Source organism: Brienomyrus brachyistius, unplaced genomic scaffold (genome assembly GCF_023856365.1).
Source record: "Brienomyrus brachyistius isolate T26 unplaced genomic scaffold, BBRACH_0.4 scaffold34, whole genome shotgun sequence".
In the NCBI taxonomy this organism is placed as follows: Eukaryota; Metazoa; Chordata; class Actinopteri; order Osteoglossiformes; family Mormyridae; genus Brienomyrus; species Brienomyrus brachyistius.
The window spans coordinates 1,423,826-1,450,757 of record NW_026042309.1 but is presented as its reverse complement, the minus strand read 5'-3'; the positions used below and the strand labels follow the sequence as shown (position 1 = coordinate 1,450,757).

At 43.9% G+C, this 26,932-nt stretch overlaps 1 protein-coding gene across 1 annotated transcript in view; it reads left to right on the top strand.

The window, feature by feature from the left end:
- Positions 1-26,932, top strand: part of LOC125721543 (NLR family CARD domain-containing protein 3-like) — a 349,177-nt gene that overhangs the window by 89,812 nt on the left and 232,433 nt on the right. The gene's annotated exons all lie outside the window — the stretch shown is intronic.

Genomic DNA, 26,932 nt, shown 5'->3' with positions numbered 1-26,932 from the left:
ATAAAATGTTTGTTTTTCTTAGATAAAAGTCCAGTTGAAACAGACTTTATTTTTAAAAGTTAGATTGGATTTAAGAGATGGAACATGTTGCTTGTGTTAATACTGCTTTGATTTTGAGGATGAAGTCTGAAGTGTAGGTGACGTGTAACAGGTTGTTATTTTACTTTTAATTTATAATTATACAAGATTCTGTTTTCCTTCTTCTGTCTAACCTGATGGTTACAATATCCTTTAAACTTTCCCATGATGCTTTTGTCCTGCATCGCCCCTCCCTCTGTCTTTTCCCCTTTATAAGGGTCCCGACCTCATTTCCTCTTACCTTTGGTGTATTGCACACGCGGGAAGAGGTGAGGATCTAGTGGCAGGGTCCCCCGAGTTAGTAAATCAATTGTATAATTATGACCCATATATATTATATTTGATTTATTATTCATCATAAGCAGGGGATAGAAAACACGTCTATACATAAGTATATACATTGTTTTACTTTGTGCAGAGAGAGCGAGAGGGCCAGAGCATATGAAGTTTACCCCTTTCCTTATTGTTCCCAACAGGTTAAATAAAATCCAGGAACGACAACGGCGTCTGTAATATCCCTTCCTCCTGCACCCCACACACACCTGATAACACCCCAAAACACAATGCAGAGTATAGGCAGGGAATGACCGGTTACATAGGTACACTAGTGCGGCTTGTAAATATGCCCTTAATTTATGCCTGAATATCCCTCCCATATAGTGGCTGACCACATATCATGTGAAAGACCCGGAGAGAGTGAGTGTATATATATATATATGTATGATGTGCATGTGAGAGACACCATCGGAAGTCCGGTTCAGTTCCTCAGAGGCACTACTATGGAGGCGCTTACAGTAATAAACTAGCTGACCGCAAAAACTGGCACTATGATGGAAGTTATGCAGATGTGCAGAGTAGATGGAATAATTTTTGTACCTCCATAAGATTGTATGCCTTTTGCCTGTGTCTCCAGCCAGTGCCGGGGGTGAAACGCGCCTGCAATTATCAGCGGGATAACATTATCGTTCTTTTTATTCTGTGGAAAATGAAAGACCGATTTGCTGGCCAGATTTATTTATGAATCATAAACATGTTGTGGGCTATATAAGTAAAGTCAGGGCTCTCAAGTCTTATGCATTGACTGTGAGACACTTGCATTTCAACCAGTTCACATGTTCACGCGCCGCACCTTATGTTTGTCAAGCTGAGAAGTAAGGGTTAGGGTTATAATTATCAATAAATAATGTACTTCCCTGTGAAACAATGATGCTGGATGTTTATTTGCATATCATGATATGGTGCAGCCTTTTAATAGGTTTCTGTTTTTCTGTTAATCCATTCATGGTGTTGAATAAGTCAGCAAGCATAAGTGTAAGGCTAGTGAGTGACTGGTGTTTTCAGGGGAGACTCCCTAGAGCTGGAGAGAAATACCTTAAGGCACGGGATGAAAAATCCCAAATCTTCCAGGAAAAATGTCAGCATTATATGTATTTGCCACACAGAACAGAACAAAAATTCCTTAGGGAATCACACACCTACCATAGTCACTATACTACTCAGAACGCCTGGCAGCCACCAAATCAAACATAGGAATAGGAAAATTTATAGCTTTAGAATGTGGTAGAGACTAATATCCATAACGTACCATCCTAGAACACACTGTGTTCTAAAATTTAAGCCTAATTAAAATCTGAATATTAAATGAGGAAAATAATTTGATTTGTTCTTCTATCCCAAGTTGTGGTCTAAAAGCAATAAGACCACCATCCATTATACCTGCTTTGGGGAAAATGCACTCCTGTAGCCACTAGGGGAGCTCTCACCTCTTCTGGGCCCAGCTAAATAATTATGTTACGCATTCTAACAAGCTTTATTATCTGTGTCAATAAGCCCTGCTTTCACACTAACACTCCTGCTGAGAGGCTAGTTTGATTACCAGTCTTGCCCTTGTCATTAGGAACACATGAGAATTTGCGCAGTGCTGTTTCACAGTGGATTCTCACTGGTTTTCCCCAAGACTGGTACGATACATTTTATTTAGTTTCATACCACAGGTTATTGCAAGAGGGATCAATTGGTTTACTTTTATACTGGTGCAAGGAAACTATTATTATGATGGTTGGTTATCAAACACAGTAGCTGGCTACCTCAGACATAAGACGCCCATTACGTACCTGTGTATCACCTATATGGGCTTGGAATCTGTATATCAATTGAAATAATTATTCATAGCCCAGATAGCATCATGTTATTGTTTCAGCGTTGAAGTATAGTTAAATGCATTGAATTATGCTCAGTGATAAATTATCAGCATTGAAACTGAATAGATTTTTGGTCAGATGTTCAATATTGAAAAATTAATGGTGGCGAAACCTTGATATAAAGTGACTTTTTCAACATTGAAAATAAGATGCTGAGTTAACATCAATATTATTGAAAATAAAAATGGAAAAATGAATTTATGGGGGGCGGCATGATGGTGCAGTGGTCAGCACTGTTGCCTCACACCTCTAGGACCCGGGTTTGAGTCTCTGCCTGGGTAGCATGTGTGGAGTTTGCATGTTCTCCCCATGTCGTCGTGAGGTTTCCTCCGGGTACTCTGGTTTCCCCCCACAGTCCAAAAACATGCTGAGGCTAATTGCAGTTGCTAAATTGCCCGTAGGTGTGTGTGTGAGAGTCACTGGTGTGTGAGTGTGCCCTGCAATTGGCTGGCCCCCCATCCTGGGTTGTTCCCTGCCTCGTGCCCATTGCTTCCAGGATAGGCTCCGGACCCCCCACGACCCAGTAGGATAAGCGGTTTGGAAAATGGATGGATGTGCACCAAAGCACACACGTTTTTTTTCTGGTGGCTTAAACACATTTTTGTAACTACTGGCTATTTTGCAAAAACTCTGCACACAAATAAAAAAACCACCAAATCAGCAAAATGTTGTAGGTCTCTTGCAAAAGCTAATAAATCTTGCTTAACTCTTCAAACCTTTGGAAAAATTGTATTTTTGTACCAATCAGTTAACACAAACCATCATCTTAATAAGCACACAATGCACCAACTACACACTGATGGTAGGAATGGAAAACACATCTGGCTTTTGCTTTCTCTGTGCACGAGGTATGTCAATTTGAGGTCATACTTACAATTCAAGATTCAAATTTCAAGTATGAATGTTTATTCACATGCATCAAAACAAACACAAGACAACATACAATTTCACTGAGAGAGAGAAAAAAAATCATTCTTGTCGTCTCTTTGGGTCCGGCCACAGAATTTCATCAACATCACATGCAATGCTTTCTAGTCCAAGGCACCGGGGAAACTCTCCTGGAGTGCCTTATCCTGGCCTGACATGATGCCTGGTCAATATCCTCGCATGCCTCCTCCATTGCCTGTAAAAGAGCCATGCGTTGATGGGGATGACGATTATAGACCTTCCAGCACCAGGCAGAGAAGAATTCTTCAATCGGATTCAAGAATGGAGAGTAAGGCGGGAGGTTGAGTACAGTGAAGAGTGGGCGACTGTAAACCAGTTGCGAACTAAAGCAGTCCTATGGAAACTAATATTGTCCCATATGATGACATAACTGGTCTGTGAACATTAGTGAGCATATGATGTAGGCTGTCCAGGAATGTAATAATGTGTGCAGTGTTACATGGGCCCAGGGTTGCATGATGGTGAACAGCACCGTTCTGACTTATAGCTGCACACATAGTTATGTTACCACCACGCTGTCCTGGGACATTGGTTATGGCACTGTGTCCAATAATGTTCCTGCCATGCCAACGCGTTCACTGTTTCTTTCAAAAGGGACTCTGTAAATGTGCTTCATCCTGATTCTGTTGCATGCCAGTACACGAGATAATGCAGAGATGCTCACATTGTTCATGTTTTGGGAGATGGTGTCATCCTCTATTATACGCTGCTGTATTTCTCGTAGCCTAATGGATTTATTTGTGATCACCATATTAACTATATGGGTCTCTCGTTCTTCAGTGAACATTCTTCCTCTGCCCCCAGATTCTGGATGTCTAGCAGGTCTGTAGAGTAAGCTTTTCAGTTTTTACCTGTACAGCATTGTTGTGTTTCTCATTAGAGTATAGTACTATTACAAAACGTACTGTGAAGTAACTGTACTAACCGATTCTCATTTGGAACCGTCCTTATGATGCCTGCTACAGCGTAGCGGCTCAGGTCAGGCTGAACCCGTTGGCCAGCTTCCCTCAGGGTCATTCCATGGTTGATCACATGATCCACTGTTGTAGCTCTGATGACATCAGTTATTATATTTCTTCTTACCCTTCCTCCTTCCTCTTCACCTCCTCATCCTCTAAATTCACCTCCTAGTCTTCATCCTCTTCCGCGCCCTTCTCTAATTCTCACTCTTCTCAGTCTTCCTTCTCCCTCCATTGTTCTCCACACTGAAATCTTACTGTACCTGTGGCTTATTTATAGCGCTCATGCTGATTGCTAATTATCTAAAACCGTTTTCACATGTGGCAGTGTGGCCAGACAGTTGGCAAAATAGTGTAAACAATAGCCGTCAAATGTGTATAGTTTTACTAGGAGTGTGTTGGTCATTTGGAAATTGTGTAAAAAAGTGAGTTGTGTTTACAGTTCTGCAAAAAGAGTGCTGTGCAGTGGATTGTATTTACACATTTGCAAATTGTGTGTTACAAAAGTGCCAACTGAGTGCAAAACAGTGAGTAATTTTGCTATAACTATTAATAGTTTTATAAGAATCATTTTTAGTGTTTAAACATTCAGAAAAACTGTAAAAAAATTAAACGGGGGTAACTGTCCATTAAGCAAATCTGCAATCCTATTACACGTAGCATGACACAGTACTGTTTTTGACTTTTTCTTTTAATTCACCGCGATTGTGATGAATGGAGCAAGAGAACAAAAACCACAGAAATGGCTCTTTGCATGCTAGCCAATGACTACGTGAGATGGTATAGTCACTATGGTTTAACTAGAGAAGGCTTGGAGGAAAATGCTGTGGAAAACTGATTATTTTGTGTCTTCTCTATGCCTGGGCTCTCTAGGAAAAGCATAGAGACCATATGTATCTTTACAATTGTGGAGATTTCTGTGGGGTGCACATATATAATATATATCAAATTTATATTATATAGATTATATCTAAGCATCATTCATACTCGAGTGAGAAGACAATTATAAATCCATGTTATGAAAAGGTTTCTGTGTCGGAAAGGTACAGAAAGAGCCTAACGCAGGTTTACAGGAAACAAAGGTGTGGTGTAGAACACAAGGACATGGACAGAGAAAGGCAATGGCACAACCCCTCAATATGATCAATTCATCTACTCTGTGTCGTCCTCCCAGCTGTCAAAGTAATTGTCAGCAAATGATGTACTTGACACGTGCATTATTTACGTGTGAAGCCGTTCGGACGTTTTAACATGTCTTAAAACTACGTGTTAACGCGGCCAATCTGAACGTCTTAACACGTTTAAAATTGGGTGCTACCACTTTATCGGTTTTTGAGGGGAAGCCCTGCAGACAGTCATTGCAAGAAGAGAAAAATGTTCCTCGGTCACTAGATAATGACCTCAGGTGGCTGATTGACTGTCAGTGCCTGATCTGTTCCACGTTTTTACAGTTTTTTATTAGATTTGTTTAAAATACGTGGGAAAAAAATTAACAATGCAGTCACAGAATAATCATTTTGCATTTTAAAATAGTTTAATACTGTAGCACAGGAACAATACATGCAAAAGTATGGCAAGGCGTTTTAACATTTAATCGCTAGACTGGATATGTATTGCAGATATCTATCTTCCTAGTCAAAGAGAGCATTTCAGATATCCACAATGACATTCTTCCTATCCACAATTGTCATTTCAGATATCTAGAATGGCTATGCGACGTACATCCGGTAAAATATAAGGCAGCTAAATTATTGATGCCATTCATACTGTTGCTATGACCGTTCACTATAAACTCCTTATTACAAATAAATGAATAACTACATACGTTTCTTTGCTGAATATATAGTTTTTGCTGTTAATGCAGAACAGAAAGTGATCAAAATGATAAGTTTAGCTCATCTGCACTGTTCACCACAAAGACACCAGTGCAATTAAATCAGTATTAGCCAGATTTACCATTTTTGCTCCAGTTTCATTAAATGTTAAAACTGCCAGTTATACTTTGTAAAGATTTAAAGATAACTGTTCTGCCAGTTTAAATAAACCCGTGATTCACCCCTCCAACAAATGGACTATGCTGAAAACAACATCACAGTCACGTTTGACACGTAATACATATGTTGCCTATACGTATTAACAACGTAGGACTCACATGGCTGAACGTAGAGACCACGTGACTACAACGTACAGGGCACGTACTGCATACGTATAGCCCTTACGTCAAAAGGGGTGTGTACGTTTATGCCAACCAATAGCATAGATGCATTAAAGGTACAAACGTCTTTAGAGGTTCAAATTGGCCACATTAACATGCAGTTTTAAGACGTGTTAAGATGTCCGAATGCCTTAACACGTAAATAATATACGTGTTAAGACGTAATTTGTTTGACGTGTTGACATGGGCGTCAAAGTAGACGTTAAGTCCCAAATGGCCTTCCATAACAAAGTGGTCTTTCAAAATAAAATCAATACTTATATTTAATCAATTAGCCTATGATTACGGTTTAAAAGAAAATTGCGAAGAGCCATTTTCTTTTGCATCCCAATAATTTTGATTTTATACATCATAAATAAAACCACATATTTGTTGATAGTGATGTATTTGTGATTTGTTTTCTATAGATCATCTGCAGTATATGGAGTCCCTTAGATGTCAGGGCGAGAAAATATATTTTTAATTGTTTTGTGTTTCCTCTCAATAGTTTTGCGTTCCCTCACAATACTTTTCCTAATAATAATAACTGTACTCTGTCCATTTAAAGTACAAAAGTTAGAATTAATGGATTAATAAGTATAAACCAAAATAATACAGACATGTCCAGTTACGTGTAGTTTACTGTTTACAGTAACTGGCAGTCATTGGACATAGTGCAATTATTATTATCATCATTATTTGTTATTATTATTATCCATCCATTTTCCAAACCGCTTATCCTACTGGGTTGTGGGGGGTCCGGAGCCTATCCCGGAAGCAATGGGCACGAGGCAGGGAACAACCCGGGATGTGGGACCAGCCCATCGCAGGGCACACTCACACACCATGCATTCACACATGCACACCTACAGGCAATTTAGCAAGTCCAATTAGCCTCAGCATATTTTTGGACTGTGGGAGGAAACCGGAGTACCCGGAGGAAACCCCACGACGACATGGGGAGAACATGCAGTAATGGGGGTTCAAATCCCCAGACAGCGCCACCCACTGGGCCACATAGCATTTCATTTATCTGCAAATGTATATTTAAACCTTTAAGGTCCATCTCAGGCTCTTTGCAAGCAGAGATCAGGTCACTGAAATCTGAAGCAGTGTGTTACTAATCTTACTAAAGCATGACAGAAGTGCTCACTTCTTTAATATTTATTCTGTGATCAAAGCATTGACTGCAAAAAACAAGGAGACCATAACATCTCTAATAGGTGAAAACCCTAAATGTCAAGCGCCCCCTACTGGCTGGCTGCAGTACCATTATTAGCACCACCCATCCCCATGTCTTTCAGTGGTAAGAGGCGATTTTCCACATCACTTTCACTTTGCCCCCCCCCACCCCCAAAAGGGGGTTCTTTGTTTTTACTGTGCAAAATAAGTAAGTAAGTAATACTTTAAGGTATTTTGTGTCATTAATGTATGATTTAAATGCAGGTAGTTTTATTACAGTCAGCTTTTATTCACAGTGAGTAGCTTGTCATCATGAAGAGGAAATGTGACAATCGTGAGTTTTTGGGCAACCACAGAAAAGCAGGAAAGTAAAGACAGTGAGATAATTAGTGCCAGTCAGATGATAGACGTATACAGTATGTGAGTCAAGGGTTCTTCATATATTAATCATTCCCATTCAGATAACAAATCCTGAGAGATCCATTCCTGAGCATCATGCCAAGAAACACCACTTGTTTACTGATAACTGCTTTCATGTAAATTCTGCTGTGCTGAGAGTAAAGATGAAGAGGGAGAGACAGCAAGAGGCTGCTGACGGCAGAAAATGCAGGTGACATGGAGGGGAGTGGGGCGGCATGGTGGTGCAGTGGTTAGCACTGTCGCCTCACACCTCTGGGACCTGGGTTCGAGTCTCCGCCTGGGTCACATGTGTGCGGAGTTTGCATGTTCTCCCCGTGTCGTCGTGGGGTTTCCTCCGGGTACTCCGGTTTCCCCCCACAGTCCAAAAACATGCTGAGGCTAATTGGAGTTGCTGGATTGTGCATGTGTGAGTGAATGGTGTGTGAGTGTGCCCTGCGATGGGCTGGCCCCTCATCCTGGGTTGTTCCCTGCCTCGTGCCCATTGATTCCGGGATAGGCTCCGGACCCCCCGCGACCCAATAGGATAAGCGGTTTGGAAAATGGATGGATGGAGGGGAGTGAGAAAAGGAGCAAATATTGATGGTTAAGAGTGAATAATGACGTCACAGCAGCCTGATCCTGATGTTAGTTTAATATGCTTCTTAGTTTGGCCTGTGGTGTGTATTTCAGATACAGCATTTAAGCAGGGAGACTGAGTGTGAGACAGAGACAGCGACAGAGAGAGAGAGAGAGAGAGCAGACAGGCAGGTGAAGATGAAGGTGTATTAGGGAGGAGGGGAGAGGAGCTTGGACCTTCACCAAATCAGCCAAATGTAAATGTCATGTCTATCAAACAGGAGACTCTGCTTTCAGGAGAAATGGTTTAAAGATCACACTGGGCTCCATTACAGCCCCCCCTCGTCTTAAGGGGGGTTCTTTGTTTCTACTGTGCAAAATAATTTGTAACACAAATGTCTAAACTGGCATGAAAGACACATTCAGCTCTTGTGAAGACTGGCATGTGAAACTGGAAAAGGCACTGTGGAAATTCAGTGCACATAAAGACAGGCAGTGCCACAGATTAGCACTGATGACATGGATTCAGAAGATCAATCCTGTTAATATTCAACCTTCAGATGAGCTGGAAAGAGCAGCAGCAAGTGAGGAAAAATCTTCTGAAGTTAAGTACTTGGCACGGCAAGGCCTGGCTTTTCGAGGTGTTGGTAAGGAGAGTGGGAATTCTGATCCTTCCTGATCCTTTTGGTTTTGATGTGTGTTGGGGAAAGCGCCCGGCGTTTCCACCCCAACTCCACATTTATGAGACACACACAGGTTACAGTTTTACTTGCAAGGGTACCCACACTCTCTGCAATGCAAACTACAGCAGAATGTGTTACAAAGGGTGGTTCCCCTTGACTCCTTTATTTATAGTCAGTGGGAGGCGCAAGAGTCATGCAGAATAGGGAGGTGAGAGAAAGTTCTGGTTTTGCTAAGGTGGGAATGCTATTATTAATATAATCTAAAGTATGAGGCTAGGGGAAAACAAAATAATATATATACATATTTACATTCATTGCTGATCATACAGGAGTGATAACAAAATGATTAATAACAGTTTCTTCAACCTAACAGTCCCTCCTGTTTATCATGACAGTATGATCAAAAACATCAGTATTGTACAAGTTGCAAAAGCATTTCCAGTACAACTGTCATTTAGATCACATCATCATCATCCTAACTGTGGAGTACAGAAAACCATCAGGAGTCGTTCCTCCTGTTTATCATAGAAAAACATCTAATTCCGTTACTTCAGGTCCGAGCCCTGCACGGGTGCTTTCGGCTCAGCCGTCATTATGAATTACATGTCTTCTTCATCGCTATCGCTGGAAACAGGCTCTGTCTCCATATTCTGAGTAAGGGAGAGAAACATTGTACTGTGTGTCCGAAAAGCAGCATTAAGAGCTTGATTAATAAACATTTTCAAACATGGTATAACAGTTATAAAACAACAGAAAAACAAAATAAAAAACAAAACAAAAGGTAGGCACATTTTCATCAGTATGGACCACCATGTTCCTGTAACAAACCAGTCCAGCCAGGAGGACTGCGGTTGACTGTCCATGGTCATCACTTTTTGTAAGTCACGGAGGCGGTCGAGGGCAATTGTCATATTAGGTGAGTGCACGTTGTCAGGAATGTAAGTGCAGCACGTTTGATTCAGGAGGACACATACTCCTCCTTGTGCAGCTGTCAGTAGGTCTAATGCCATACGGTTCTGGATAACCATCTGTCTGGTTATGTCCAATTGTTCGTTTTGTTGTTGATCAATTAGTATCGAACTATTTATGAAAAGACCTAGTCTATAATTTAGAGTTTCTACTCGTAGCATGAGCTTTCCGACTCCTGCCCAGGGGAATAGGGACAGCGCAACTTTACTGCCTGTTCCCCACAGTTTATGTTCAGGGGGTACGTCTGTTCCCCACAAACTGTCATGGGGTTGTATTGATATCGAACGCTTCCTCCTGCTTCTGATGGAAACCTTACTTCCCTGTGCTATCAGGAAGGTGTGATCTGAAACAAAAATAGGAGCGCACACTCCAAACCAGTTCGGTGGTAGGACAAAGTATGCACGAGGTCCGCATAACCAAGCCACTCCGTCCACCCAATAAGTTCCATTACTGGGCCCCAAGAACGAGACAGGAGAGCCGTACATGCTGCTAACGAAGGTCGTATGACAATTCGTGGTATTGCCTCCGATCCACCTAGTACCATTATTCTGTTTGTAGCAGACTGAATGATTATATGTGGTTGGGTCTTGATATATTAGGACAGAAAAGGGGAATGATACATTGGTTTTAGTTACGTTGAAATCCACCCAAAAGTCTTGGAGACATGTGCCGTTTTGGAACCCAGGGTCATCTGGGTATATTCCTGTGGCATCTTGCACAACAGTTTTTACAGTAATATTAGCTGACCCATTAGTGGTGATATTAACATAGTCTCCATCTACGGAAAATATAAGTGAAACAATACTTTGGTACCCTATACCTGCAAAAGATGCAGCACATTTGGCCTGGGACATATTCATGGGTTTTCCATATACAGTGGGTCCTTCACTATGAGTAGGCATCACAGAACAAACATAGCAATTCGTCACATTTTTTGCTGTTACAGTGTCATGTACATATCGATACCAGTAGTTCTTCATGAACGGGTGTGAGTGGTCAGCAGGCAATGGGCGCAGATGGAAGTCGTCATGGGTCCATCGCCGTAGGTGTTGCAATGGAGCTAGTGGGAGCAAGGACAACCATACAAGTCCAACAACAAGAATGACCCCTAGAGTCACCTTACCACATCCCCACCCCGTCAGAGCCATCCTAATAGAGTGCAGCTCAGTTGTTTTCTTCACCGGGTTGAGACAGCAGCACCCTATTGGTTACTGTGCCTTTGTAGCGGACTTCCACTGCTACTCTGTCGCTGAGGCCTCTGATAAGGGCTTGATGGGTTTACAGTGACTTTTGTGTATCCAGGAAGGTCGTTCTGCTATTTTCACAGCTGTTGGTGTTGTGAGGAGGACTTGATAAGGACCGTCCCACCGGGGTGTGCTCCACTCCTTCCGCAACAGGACCTTGACCAGGATCCAATCCCCTGGCTGCAAGTTATCCTGTTGATTAGAAACAGAATTTACTGGCAGACTACTGGGGCTATGTTTTTGTTGTGATGATAGCAACTTTCGCATCCAATTAGCCAATGTATTTTCTCTGTCCGCTTTCCCTATATCACTCATTTCGGTTGCTAGAGGAAACGGCCTTCCGTACACTATCTCAAAAGGTGTTAATCCTGCAGGAATGGGAGTTATTCTCATCCACAATTTTACTAGAGACAAACATTCTGGCCACGGCCTTTTTGTCTCTTCCATTGTTTTTCTGAGCCTTGTTTTAATAGTGCCGTTAGTTCTCTCCACTAAGCCTGCACTCTGAGGGTGATAAGCACAATGATTCTTAAGCGTAAAACCTAATGCTTGTGAACAAAGGGACATGGTCTGATTTACAAAATGAGTCCCATTGTCTGATCTTATAATATGAGGTATGCCATAGGTAGGGAAATAATGGCCTACCAAACATTTTGCAACAGTCATTGCATCACAGTGCTTTACAGGGTATATTTCTACCCACTTAGAAAAGGTGTCTATAATGACTAGACAGTACTTCTTCCCTTGTGACCAAGATAATTCAATAAAATCCATATGTACAACTTGAAACGGGTACTCAGCTACAGGGAACTGGCCACGTTTTGGTCTCATGTTACCCTGTGCATTATGTTTACAGCAAATTAAGCATGTTCTACAAAATTTCTTTGCATAATCAGAAAAATTTATAGCATAAAAGTATTGCTGGATAATATGTACCATCCCTCCTGTTGAGACATGAGTATTTCCATGGCTCACTAAGGCAGCTGTTTTGTATAAGTTTTTTGGTAGGATGGGCTTGTCATTCATATAGTAAACTTTCCCTTGCTGTATTGCTCCTCTCTTGATCCAACTCTGTATTTCTGTTTTAGGAGCATGAATCTGTGCATCACACAGCACATCACTATCTATGAAAAGAATGTCTGCCACTGATAAGGTGGGCTGTTTCAGGGCCGCTTCTTTGGCAGTTTTATCTGCAAAGTTGTTTCCTTTAGCTATTGTGGAAGCATCGGTTTGGTGTGCTTTACATTTGCACAGTGCAAGGCGAGTCGGTAATTGTACAACATCTAATAATCTAAGTAGTAAGTTTGTGTGAGTTAGAGACGTTCCCTGCGATGTTTTAAAACCTCTATTTTTCCACACTCTTGCATGGTGATGAACAGCTCCAAACACATATTGACTATCAGTGTATATAGTAAGTGACTTATTTTTGAATAGCTCGCATGCCCTAATTACAGCATAGAGTTCAGCCGCTTGTGCTGAACAAGCAGGTGGGAGTGCATTGGCCTCTAACACTTCAGTGGACGTAACCACAGCATACCCGACCTTATTTTTTCCCATATCATTTTTTGATGCTGATCCATCTACATAAACAACCATTGAATCTGATATTGGGGTCTGTAAAATATCTGCTCTGGGTTTTGTTTGCTCTTCCACAACTGCTTTGCACGAATGTGGCTCTCCATCTTCCGTTGTCGGAAGAAGGGTGCTAGGGTTAAGAGGACCACATCGCTGTATAGTAATGTTTGACTGTGAAAGCAGGAGTGAGACTAAGGTCAGATGTCTAGCATGTGTGAGGAACGGAAGCGGCGTCTGCAGTAAAACTAATGAAACTGAATGTGGCACCTTCAGGGTGAGTGGGTGACACAACACTAATTCTGCTGATAATTTTACTGCTTCTGCAGCAGCTGCACATGCTTGCAAACATTGTGGAAAACCAGCTGCTACTGCATCTAATCGTTTAGAATAGAATGCTAGTGGTCTTTCCTTTGTCCCGAACGGCTGTGTTAATACCGCTTTCATATAACCTTGATTAGCATCAACACATAAGGTAAATGGTTGTTGATAATCTGGTAAGGCAAGTATCACATTTGTTTGTAGCATCATTTTTAAGTTTGTGAATGCCAATTCTCCTTCTTTTGTCCACTGAATTTTATCTTTTAAGGCCATGTCTTTCCCATAAATTAAGGTTTGCAGAGGTTGAACGAGTGCGGCATAATCAGGTAGCCATTCTCTGCAATAATTACAAAGTCCTAAGAAGGACATCATTTGCTGTTTAGTCTTTGGCTTTGGTGCCTCTTGTATTGCCTGTTTTCTAGTTTCTAATAATGATCGACCTTGTTGGGAGAGTTTATGTCCAAGATATATAACTTCCTCCCTGCAATATTGTAATTTTTGTTTTGATGCTTTATGTCCTGTATCATATAAATGCTGTAACACCAACAGTGTGGCTTCCTTACAATGCTGTTTTGTATCTGAAGCAATTAATATATCATCTACATACAGTAGCACTTGACTATGGGATGGTATTTTACAGGTACTCATAGAATATCTAAGGGCCATGGTATATACATGTGGACTTTCTGAAAACCCTTGAGGGAGTCTAGTATATGTGTATTTTTTTCCCTTATAGGTGAAACCAAATAAATGTTGAGAATCAGAGTGCAATGGTACTGAGAAAAATGCATTACTGAGATCAACTACTGAGAAGTAACTTTTATCAGGGGTTAATGAGTTGAGCAATAAGTGTGGGTTGGGCACGTCTGGTGCTGCGTGTTGCACTATGTTATTAACTGGTCTTAAATCCTGCACCATGCGCCATTTCCCTGTATGTCCCTTCTGGACAGGGAAGATAGGAGTATTGCAAGTGGCCTCAGGAGCCTCTCGCAATATTCCTGATGCCAACATATCCTGCACTACAGGGGCTATACCTTTCTCTGCCTCAGGTTTTAACGGGTATTGTCTAACTACCGGGCGGTGTTCTGATTTCACAATTACTTTGTATGGTGGGAACCCCTTTACCAGTCCTACATCAGTGGGGGAGGACGACCACAACCCTTCCGGGAGGCGATCTAGATCTGGACATGATCCCCCCTCCAGAACAGAAAAAATTTGTCAGGTTGGGTCCTGCAAGTGTGTGGTGAGAGTGGTTTGAACTCTCCATCCCAAAGGGAACCGCCACACATTGTGTTTTTTGTCATAGCTCCAACAGGAGCCAGGTACGGGTTGGTAGTCATTGTAACTGTGCATGGAATCTCGTAAGAACATCTCTACATCCCTCCACTGCATCTGAGGTGGTTTTGATAGAGATACGTGAGGTGTTTCCCCTCTGAACACAGCCTGTTGTTTATTAGATAAGATGACTGAGGCAGCAGAAAAGCCAGTAGTGGAGTTAACATACAAATGTTGTAAGGTAATACAAGTGTCTTGGAGGGCATGAAACGTTTTGTCATAGGCATAATCTGGTCCTGGGGTGCCTTTGTACCACATAGTGACGTGTAAGGCATCGTCAGGCATGAACTGGGTTTGTTTAGGGGACTGCTTTTCTCTAGTTTTTCGCAACAATTCTCGTGCCTGTGCAGTTCCCCCTAGGTCCAGTGACCAGTAATATTGTGGTGCTCCGGTTCCTTGCACAACATAGGCTTCCTCATTTATGATTGCTTTCATGCCAGAGTTTGTGGCAACTACACTAATGCCCATCTGTACCATAAGGTCACGGCCTAACAGATTGACAGGGCAAGAAGGGCTTATTAACACTTGTGCTTGACATTCAATCCCAGTTTCCTTATCTTTTACTGCAACTGGGTTTGTTAGCTGATGACTGTCTGTTTGGCCTCCTGCTGTTTTTATATTTATGACAGATGAGGAGTATGTGACTTCAGGAGGACTGGAGGTTAGGACAGTCCTACAGGCTCCAGTATCACACAGGCATTCGTATACTTTGCCATTTATGATTAATTTCCGACTTGGCAAAGTTCCCCACTGCCTTTCTGCTAATAGCTGACATACTGCTTGCAAATCTATTTCCTCATCCAGGAGGTCTTGTAAGGTAACCTCCGGTTCTTCCCTTAAAATGACCTCTGTTTCACCTCGGATAGTGTCGGCAACAGGGGTCTCCGAGGAGGGTCATTGGTCATTTTCGGTGGAGTTTGGATTAAATGGTCGCTTCCCTGACCTGCAGTCCCTGCTTAAATGTCCAGGTTTCCCGCATGTCCAACACTCTGTTTCCTGTGAAAACCCTCCTGTTTGTTTATTTCTAAATCTTCCTCGGCCTCTAAATCTTCCTCTTCCTCTACCTCTGAATCCCCCGCGTCCCCGAGGGATCGTTTGCACTAGCGCTACCACGTCAGAGGCGCTGAATATTGTATCTGTCTTTTGCTGTTTCTGCGCTTTCTGTGCGTGTTGGGCATATTCTAAGGCTTGTTGGACTGAGCCAGTATTCTGATGTACCCAATGTTTGTCGAGATATTTTCGCAATTCAGGCTTTAGGCCTGCGACAAAAGCTCGTTTTAATTGTTGCTGATACACTCCTCCGTCTTCCTCGTCGTGAGGAATTCCTGAATTTCCCCTGAACACCACTCGCATCCTATCCATAAAATCCTCAGGTTCCTCTCCATCTTTTTGTTTGCACTGCGCTATTCGCCCATAATCTGCGCGTCTTACGAAGGCTGTCTCTACCCTGTTTCGCAAGTCTCGTAATGCTTGTATGAGTTCCTGCGAGTCATGTGCTAAGACTTCATCATTATTGGCACCGTGTCCAGTGAAGTCGCCTGCCACACGTCCCCATTTATGGGTAAACAACTGTCTTAGGCATCGGTACATTTCCCTGCCGTTCAAATGAAAACTACTTTGTAATTCTAGGATGGCAGTCCAAAACTCGGGTACCCCTTCTTCAACCGGGGGTATTCCTTTTAAAGCCGCTGTTCTATCCTCAGCGGTCCAGGGTCTATATACTAACATAGTTTCGGGTCCTGCATTATTTGGCCCTCGATTTGGGTTTGCCACTTCTACGAGGGGACACTGCCATTCTACCTCCTCTTGTTCTGTGTTATTTTTTGGATGCCATTGTACTTTAGCTGTGGCCAAATCTTTTACAGGATATAGAGAGGGATCAGACCCTCGAGTTAACATGCGAGATGGTTCCACCCCCCCCCCTGCTTCTTGTCTATCTGTGGCTGGAACCAGCGCCGGTGCAGGCACCGGAATTTGTGGGGGCGGTGGAGGAGCTGGAGGGGCAGAAGGTCTTGCTGCCGTTTCTTCGTCTAGTGTGATTAAAGCCACCTGCAGTTTTTTCTCCTTATTTCCCTTTTTCTGTTGTCTCTTATTATCTCTTAGTTTACTCTGTTCTAACCATGCATCAGAGAAAACGTATTCCTTTTTTCTATCTTGGCCTTTTTTATTATTGGTAGTCTGTAACATCTCCAGTTTTAAGTTTCCCTGTAACTTTAATATGTCTGGAGTATGGAGTTTTCCTTCAAACCCATGTTTTTTCCTCCATCTCTGACTACTTATTTGTCCTGATCCTGGTTTATATCCTTCCATAAACTTCTCATCTCCCTCTAATTTGATTTGTTTACTCTGATTTTTTCCCATTGTTACCTTTTATTGAATACACTACAAAAAATAAAAAATCCTAAAAGCAAGTCCCTGGCATGAGACCTCAGGAGGACACCAACACGGCCTTCTACTGCTCACTATTAGAGCAGCGGTGTTAGTTTTCAGGGATGAAACCCGTCCTTTATCCTTCAGTCACCAGTATGTTGTTGCTTTTAGGGTGGATCGTGTAGGTTAATCTAAAACCTATAAAAACACATCCACATACATCAATATATATATTTCCAATAACGCCTACTTTCTCTCCCGGTTAATTTCGGCTAACCTCAACCACATGCATGTCTTGGCCACCTACTTATTTAGGTGCCGTATCTCTCACTTGGCCACCTATTCACTTAGGTGCCGTGTTTCTCACCTATGTAGTGTGCTCTCTGTTCCGTCACCGAGGTCCTTCAGACATCACCAGACGTCGAGCGCAGTTCTAACCACCGGCCTGATGACGAATTCACATCACAGGTCTTTCTTGCACCCGACTTCGAGTGGCTGTCGACAGACTTCGGTGTCGCTTCTCTCGGCGTACTGGAGACGTCTTCGGGGTTCCTCGGATCCGGCTCGAAGGACCAAATTCTATGTTGGGGAAAGCGCCCGGCGTTTCCACCCCAACTCCACATTTATGAGACACACACAGGTTACAGTTTTACTTGCAAGGGTACCCACACTCTCTGCAATGCAAACTACAGCAGAATGTGTTACAAAGGGTGGTTCCCCTTGACTCCTTTATTTATAGTCAGTGGGAGGCGCAAGAGTCATGCAGAATAGGGAGGTGAGAGAAAGTTCTGGTTTTGCTAAGGTGGGAATGCTATTATTAATATAATCTAAAGTATGAGGCTAGGGGAAAACAAAATAATATATATACATATTTACATTCATTGCTGATCATACAGGAGTGATAACAAAATGATTAATAACAGTTTCTTCAACCTAACAGTGTGTGTGTTGTAAAAAACCCTATTTTCCACCCGTGTCATGCACTGCCGCAACCAGAAGAGGGCAGAAGATATGGCACAAAAACAAAGGAAGAAGCCTAACTTTAAAAAAACTTCAAAAAACATCAAGACTCATCCAGCATGGGGTGGTGGGTTAACGAATAACACAAACAATCAAAGAATAAGCAAACAAATGAGAGAAAAGATGCAGAGATGACTGAGAAGCAGGGGATGACTGGAGAAAAGACGACAGGACAAGAAGACAGGAGGGATACAGGGAGAGCGGAGAAGACAGTATAACTGAAGAATGGGAGAAGAGGAGAGACTACAGAGAACATAGATGACTGGAGGGGAGGGAATATAGGAGCAACAGAGAGAAGGAGGAAGGGCTGCGGAGGAGAAGACAGGATAAGAGGGGAAAATGTGAGCAGAGAAGGACAAACACCCCCACTGCCCAGCAAAGTGCACTTGTAAGTAAACCACAATTTTAGCCTTGGGCTCAATATCTGGACTTGTCTCTGTGTAGCAATGCATAGAATCCCTGACACTGGTTATGACTGTACTGTATTAGTCCTAAACCTGCCATTATAGTGTAAGAAGAAAAGATTTTTTTTTTTAAATAAATCATTTTAAAAAAAGGTAGAGCGATGTAGCCCCCGGAGAAGTCCCCCCCCCCCCAAAGCCCTGTTTGTTCCCTTCTAGCTTCCAGATGAAACTCACAATGCACCCCAACGCCACCTAACTTCTCTTCCACATGATGCACCTTATTTACCCTTTGAATCCTGTCTATTATTGAGCGTTTTTCTATCCATTTGATTATCAGCTTATTACACTGTATGTACATTAGTCAGCCATTTTCCGGACAGTCTGGGCTACTCAGATATGTCATAATTCGATTTGTAAATGCTGACAGTCTTGATATTATCCTTCTTATCAGGAAAAACTACTTCTGCATATAGATATTTCTCAATTTTTAGTCTCATCTAATATAAAAATTGGCAGGTAGTACAAATATAATCTTATAAATGCTGAGATTAGAGTATCTGCGATGCAGGAATGCAGGGGTTTCATTGGGGCCCTTTCTATGGCTTAGTACTGTGAAGGAGTACATGGTTAGTGCCAGGCGCAAATGAATATCTTTGATTTTGCATCCATTTGGTAACTTGTTGAAGTTGTCTGATAGTCAGTAATAAATGGTTTAATTAATATGATTCTTTATTTACTACTTTATAACATCTGAAAGAAACTGAAATAGGAAAGCTTATTTTAATTTATGGTCCACTGGATAAACACAGACATTACAGACGGTTTTAGAGTATAATGCTGAATGTTTTTTGCTATCATTTTTCTGCCTGCATATGCTATGATTGGTGCAGTGAAATTTGAGAATGTGTTTGTGGTCAGTATCATAGCCTCAGACAACAAACCAACGCTGTAGCGTGTCACTGTGTTTACATGTGAGAGGGGTTCCAGTTACATAATGGACTCGTTCTAATTGTTTTGACGGAGCTCGACAAACCTAAAAAATAAATGCTGGTTTTATCAAAAACTATGTCATATAGCTATATTCCAGATTTATTACAGCCAAACACATCTCGGAGCTCCGAGGAACCTCCTTCTCCCTACATTTCCCTCCTTCTCACTCTTCCCTCAAATACTGTTACATTTGTCTTTTTTCCACACTCACACCCTGTCTTGATCATACTCTGACTGCATGGCATCCATATGCAGGGCAAACTATTTTACAGTCTTATCTAGTATAATAGGACATAAACATTGAATTTGATAGTTATCTTTTATTTACACATTAGAACACAACACATGAACATGAAGGGATCGTTTGCATTTGCAACCAACACCTCTGCAAACCCCCCTGCGGAATACTGGCCGCGGACAGGGGTGGGAATCCCCAAGCTGGAAGACTGTACTGCATCATGTTAACATTAGCTAGCTAGTTAGCATGGATACAGAGTGCACCGGACTACAACTATAAAGGACGTAAGGTGTGTGATATAGTAAAACACTTACTAACAGGTAATGCACGTTAGCATTACGTTAAATGACAACTTTACCTGTTACCAGAATAGCCTCCTACACGTTCGCCGAATGACAGCAGGCAGAAGGCGGTGCGTTTTTCAGAAACACACCGGAGTTAAACTTACACCGTGTTATTTACCAGCACTTGTAACACCAACATTTGCAGCCATTAACTCATATGTGGTAGTAACACTGAAATTACTTTCTCTGCGTCAAAATAAGGTAGCACTGTGATTTTGATACTTTATCATTTATACTTACCCGTACCTTCCTCCCATTCCTCCGTCTCTGCTTATTGACATTTAGGAGAGTCTCAGATATAAATTAACGATTCAAAATTATCAAACAAAGACAGACACAACACTGAAAAGATGACAAAGACACAGTTTGAAAAGTAAATATGTTTTATTGCAAATCTCTTATCTTAACATAGCCTACCTTATCATATGTTAACTTAGCCTATCATATTTTATCTTAGCCTATCTTGTCATATCTTAACTTAACCTATCTTATTATATTTTAACTTAGCCTATCTTATCATATAACTTAACCTATCTTATCTTATTATATTCCAACTTAGCTTATATTAATATATTTCGTCTTAGCCTATCTTATATTTTAACTCAGCATATCTTATCCTATCGTATCTTATAGCTACATTAACACTTAAACAGTATCTCTTTCCGTTGGGTCCCGTGGGATCCCAGTCCCAATGCAGGGCTCTAAGACGGGTATTCTAAGAAAAAGAAAATAAACACTTTACTTAACTTTACTTAAAGCAGTCACATAACTGCATTATACATACCCAATTAATGCCTTATAAATCATTTATAAAAGTATTAAAAACACGGCTGTAAATACTTATACAAAGGCATAACACATTATAGCTATCTTGATAATGCATTATGAATGCTCTGATCTATATATACACAATAAATATCTTCATAATACATTATATCGGCCATTAATCCATAATAAACATGGCTATAATGTGTTATGCTTTTTTTTCTTCAATATTTATACCCATGTCTATAATATATTTATGGATGCATTACAGTGCATTGTGAAGGTGTCAATAATGCAGTTATATTACTGCTTTAAGTCATTTGTAAACCTGAATTCACAACCTTATAATTACTGCCTCTTGCTACTTCTTCTGAAAGGCAGGGGACAGCAGAAGAAGCACCACTTCATCTTCTTCTTCTTCTTCTTGTGGCTCTTCTCAGTATCATCTTCAGAAAGATCTTCGGCATTCACATGGAATGATACTTCTTCTTCACTGTAGATCTTCTCGGCAGCATCAGCATCTTCTTTTGTTTTATCTGTCTTCATCACTTCAGTCTCATCCTCTTCCTCAGGTCCTTCTTCTGGTATAGTCAGTAGCTGTGATCTGTCTTCAGATGCCACCATACACTGAAACCTGACCAGTGTGGTAGCATCAGCATCTTCTGCCTGCTGGAATACCACATCAGCTTCTTCATTTTCCTCAGGTCCATCTTCCTGTAAAGTCTGCAGCCATATTCTGGCTACATATGCCGCCATGCACTGCCAACTGTCCACTGTGGCAGCATCAGTGTCTTCTGCTTCCTGAAGCTCCTCATCTGTTTCTTCATCTTCCTCAAGGTCTTCCTCCTGGATGGGTTCTAGCCAAGTTCTGCCTACTTGTGACACAACATATTCCACAACATTCCCTGTACTTTTCCCTCCTCCTCCCTTAACCTCCTCCACATTCACTCCCACCTCACATACATTCTCCTCACCTCCATTTAGCATATCCATCATACTAATACCAGCCTCTGTCCCCTCCATCACAACCCTGGAGGCCTTCCCCTCAAATGTTCCCCACTCTGGTACCTCCACATATTCCTCACTACTCTGCCCCCTTACCTCACCCTCCCCCCGGCTTGTCCGGTCCTTCCTGACTTTCTTTTTTTTGTTAAGGTAGCAAGTTTTATAAATTTCCCAGTCTTCAGATGAAAGGCCGTAATTACTCTGAAGACTTTGAGATGAAATACTAGTGCTGGCTAGCAGTCCATCCTTTCCCACACTCTCCCCTCCCTTACCCAAATCAGTAGACCCCCCCAATCCCCCCTTAACCCCCCCAGCCTGGACAGTGGGGAGTGTCACTGGTGAGAACTCCTCCACACCTTCTCCCCAGTTGATCACTTCATCCCACAGGTTCCAGGCTTCCCAGTGTTGGGTGTTGGTCCATCGATCAGCTCTCTCAATTCGCTCTCTGGGGAATAAATGAGAGATTAACCAGCACTTAAGAGAGATAATAAAATAAATAAAGAGCTGGAAATTCTTCAACCATACAGAAAATACAATTGTTATAATTATTATAATAAATAATTACAGGGTTCACATATATAAAAAAGAAAGAATAAAAGAAACAGCGAGCAATATTGCAAAAAAAATCTACTGTAAAATGCACGATACTGTAAGTGCAATAGCATATTAAACAGTAATGTCACCAAATTATAACTAGAATCAAATACGAAACAACTGTGCTCCACATCAAATGAATACCCAGATGAATACTACCAAGAACTGAGTTAACACTAACCAAGCTAAGAATATTTGAAAGTGTTAATCCTGTGTAACAATGTAAATAGATATAATGATAAACTTAGAAGCATCTAGCCTACTCCGAAAGTAATGCCCCAATTTTTTTTTAACAATTTACCTACCACCCTGTACAGTAGGGGGTCCCAACTTCCGGTCGGTGTTCCGGTACCGTCCGCGCGGAGTATTGCACCGGGCGGCAGACAACCGGGGGTAGAGGAGCCAGCCGTCCCGTTTATTAGGGGATCGCGCCGTTTTGGAAAGAAAGCTGCCCGTATTGATGTACGGAAATACGCCATTAGCCTCGCATGTCCGTATACACCGTCAATCTCCCGCCGCTCGGCGTGAGAACCCCCAAATTATACCGCCGTCTTACCCATCCGTGACACTTTTCTACGACGGAAACCAATCCGCGGACATCGAAAGGTTGGGAAGCCCTACTAAACTAGCATGTTTGAGATGAATTTACTAACCAAATAGTCTGTCATTATTTAAATATTAGCAACCACAGTAGCAATAAAAACCACTGCACTTTAAATGACGTTAAAAATATGTAATATAAAAAAAATATGTAATGTTTTTTATTGTATTATAGACATTTACTATGTCATTATAGTATAAAAGGCTAAATAATCGAAGTAGCACAACATCAGTTGAAGAATTCAAAGACATTTTGGAGAGCTACCAAGCTACTCACCTCTGCGCCATTTTCACTCAGTTTGTTGTGCTTCAAACGGTAAAGTTTGTTTACGTTGTTTCTATGGAAACTGCTCTGACTCTCCGCTTGACCGTAATATAAAGGCATGTATGCAGTAATTTTCTGATTGCAGATTTGATCCCTATGCAGTAATTGACCACTGACCTCTTGGACCCTCTGGGCTGCCTTCACCTGCATTGAGGCAGCTGTTACGTTTGCTGTCATTACATTCAGCCCAAAATATCAAAGTACAGGATTTAAGATTTGAATTAGTAACAGGACCGTGGGAAACAAAACATATATGTTATTGATCCTTCGAAGAAAGTTTTCAATTTTCTCCTTCTTTCAGTTCTTAAATAACGTGTCAGTTTTTGCTCTGTTTGGTTGGGATTTACCATTTTAACATTGTAGCAGTTCCTAGGCAATACACAGACAAATTCTTTTTTTAGCGTGGAATTGTTATGCTGTAAACGATTACCTTCACGTTTCAACAAAGGTACTTGCTTTTGATATATAATTTTTTGTACATGTGTACTCTGGTCATACCCCTTGTACATATGGATGGCATGGAAGGACAGTCACTGCTGTCACCTATACTCTCCCTGTCTGCTTTTCTCATTTAAGTGTTGATACGGCAAAAGAAGATGGACCTTTTGTAGAAATTTCCAGCCAGAGACTTGGTTCCTATATGAAGAGAATATTTTATTTTAATTCAGGCTAAGAAACTACAGAAAACCAGCTCTGCATGTGATCTCCCCTTTACTGCACAAGGAGGGCACACACATCAACAATTAGCAATGCAGCAAAATACAGATGAACAATTTCTCACAGTTTCAGAATAAATCAGATTTCTCTGTAATTCAGAGATTGTCTAATACTTCTGCTAGATCATTTTCTGCACTTGAACCTAATTTCAAGATAAATGACACCTGGGTCTATTAAAAGAAGGTGATGCTGCCTGACCCACCAACCAAGGCTGGGAGGAAAGGGAGGAATACTAGTCAAAGGAAGGAAGAAAAGCAGCCCACCCTATCTCATGGTCATGGATACAAAAGTCAGGGAGTGTTACGAAGAAGACACCACACTTAAGACCATTGGTTTTATGCACTGAATTACACCAGATAGAGTTTTTGCATTCTAGCTGTGTTACGTAACATTCCTCAGCCTTCATTTGTTTCCACAGAATGCAGGACATAATTTAGGGTGCCGAACAAGACAGCGGAACTGCAGTATAGCCAATTATTTGTTTCAGTAGTTTTATAAAAACTCGAATGTGACACGCTCTCCGCCGCGCTCGCTCCCCCACGTCCCGTGACAGAATGACAGACCACAACAAGGCTGCATACATCTCCGAGGAGGAGTACTTCCTCCTCGGAGAACAGGTAGCGTACTGGAGATCCCAACCCGGTATCACTGAGGATCGTCCAGCGTGGAGCCTCGTCCGCTGGTGTGAGAGGACCCTCGGGGAGCTAGCCCTCGACCTAGAAGCCCGCTTGGCCGAGGTGCTGCGCAAGGGTCTCCTGCGGATAGCTCAGCTCCGGACCAAGCGCTCAGTTGCTCCCAGCGAGCGGGGACCAGTCCTTCCGCCGTCCGCATTGGCGGACGTAGCTCCACCTCCCGCTGCTACCAAAAGCCGGAGGAGGAGACGGAAGGAACCGGCGATCGCCCCGACGATCGCCTTGAGGGCAAGTGCCCTCATCCCGGCGGCCCTCCCGGAGGAGGATCGGGAGGTCTCCCCAATCGCCCGGAAGGTCCCTAGCTCTGCTAAGCTGTCTCCCCAGGCAGCTTTTCCTGTCCGGAGAGCACCGGTCCTGGCTACGCCGTCTGAACGGCCACCGTTGCCGGCGGACCCCGCTCCCGTGCAGCCGCCATTGCCGGCGGACCCAGCTCCCGTGCAGCCGCCATTGCCGGCGGACCCAGCTCCCGTGCAGCCGCCATTGCCGGCGGACCCAGCTCCCGTGCAGCCGCCATTGCCGGCGGACCCAGCTCCCGTGCAGCCGCCATTGCCGGCGGACCCCGCTCCCGTGCAGCCGCCGCCGCTTGCGCAGCTGCCTTCGCAGCCGCCTTCGCCGCTGCCGCCGCCTGCGCAGCTGCCTTCGCCGCCGCTGCCGCCTGCGCAGCCGCCTTCGCTGCCTGCTGCAGCTCCCGGGCCGGCGCCCCCACTGCAGCCACCTGCAGCTCCCGGGCCGGCGCCCCCACTGCAGCCACCTGCAGCTCCCGGGCCGGCGCCCCCACTGCAGCCACCTCCAGTTCCTGACCGTGCTCCAGTTCCTGCAGAGGCGCCCCCTCTGCAGCCGCCTGCTGCAGCTCCCGGGCCGGCGCCCCCACTGCAGCCGCCTGCTGCAGCTCCCGGGCAGGCGCCCCCACTGCAGCCAGCTCCTGTTCCTGACCGCGCTCCTGTTCCTGACCGCGCTCCTGTTCCTGACCGCGCTCCTGTTCCTGACCGCGCTCCTGTTCCTGACCGCGCTCTTGTTCCTGACCGCGCTCCTGTTCCTGACCGCGCTCCTGTTCCTGTCCCGGCGCCCCCTCTGCAGCCGCCTGCTGCAGCTCCCGGGCCGGCGCTCCCACAGCCAGACCGCGCTCCTGTCCCTGGCCCAGCTCCTGTCCCTGGCCCAGCTCCTGTCCCTTCTCCCCCAGTGACTTTTTCTCCCTCGCCCCGGCGAACTCGACCCCGACCGGGGGCCATCATGTCTGTGTCCCGTAAAGGGAGGGGACACAGACGCAGGGCTGGGGTCCCGCCCGCCCTGCCCCCTGGCTCGCCCTGCCTCGCCTGCGCTGGGGCTCGGTTGGCGCCTGCGGGTCCTGGCCCTCCGGGTCGGCTGTCGCCTGCGGGTCCCTCTCCGATGCCTCGTCGCCCTGCCTCGCTCCCCCCTCCGGTGCCTGGTCGGTCGCCTGGGGGTTCCCCGACGGCGGCTCCTCGGTTGCCTGCGGGGCCCCTACCTCCGGCCCTCCTCCAGATGTCGCCGCCTGCTGCGGCTCCCCCCTCTTCCGGACCTTCGCCCTGGCCCCTTCCAGCTCCCTCGTCCCCTTCCCTGGTGCTCCCTCCCTGGCCCCTCCGCGGGTCCCTCGCCCTGTCTCCTCGGCCCCTCCGGGGTCCCCTCCGGCTCCGGCCTCCCGGCCGCCTGCGGCCCCTCCGGCTGCCTCCTGTCGCCCGCTGGGGCTCCCTCGGGCTTCACCTAGTTCCCCCTCCTTGTCTCCCTACGCCCCTGCCTTTGTCCCGCCTGTCTCTGCCCCTCTGTTTTCTGCTCGCCCTTTCGTTCCGCCCGTCTCTGTTCCTTGTGCCCCGGTGTACCTGCCTTGCACTCCTGGCCCCTTTGTTCCTCCCGTTCCTTCTGTGTCTCCCTTCCTGGTTTGCCTGTCTGCCTTCCCGACCCTCTGTCAGGTTTTGTCTTTTGTCTTGTCCCTCGCTCTGTTTTGTGCCTCGGTCCTGTTCCCTGTCCTGCGTTGATTCTGTTCTTGTTTTTCAGGTCCTGTTTTGCCTCGTCCCGTCCGTCGCCCCCTTCCTAGGCGCGCCCGGTGTAGCGCGCCTTTGGGGGGGGGTTCTGTGACACGCTCTCCGCCGCGCTCGCTCCCCCACGTCCCGTGACATCGAACATAAAATGTTTGTTTTTCTTAGATAAAAGTCCAGTTGAAACAGACTTTATTTTTAAAAGTTAGATTGGAT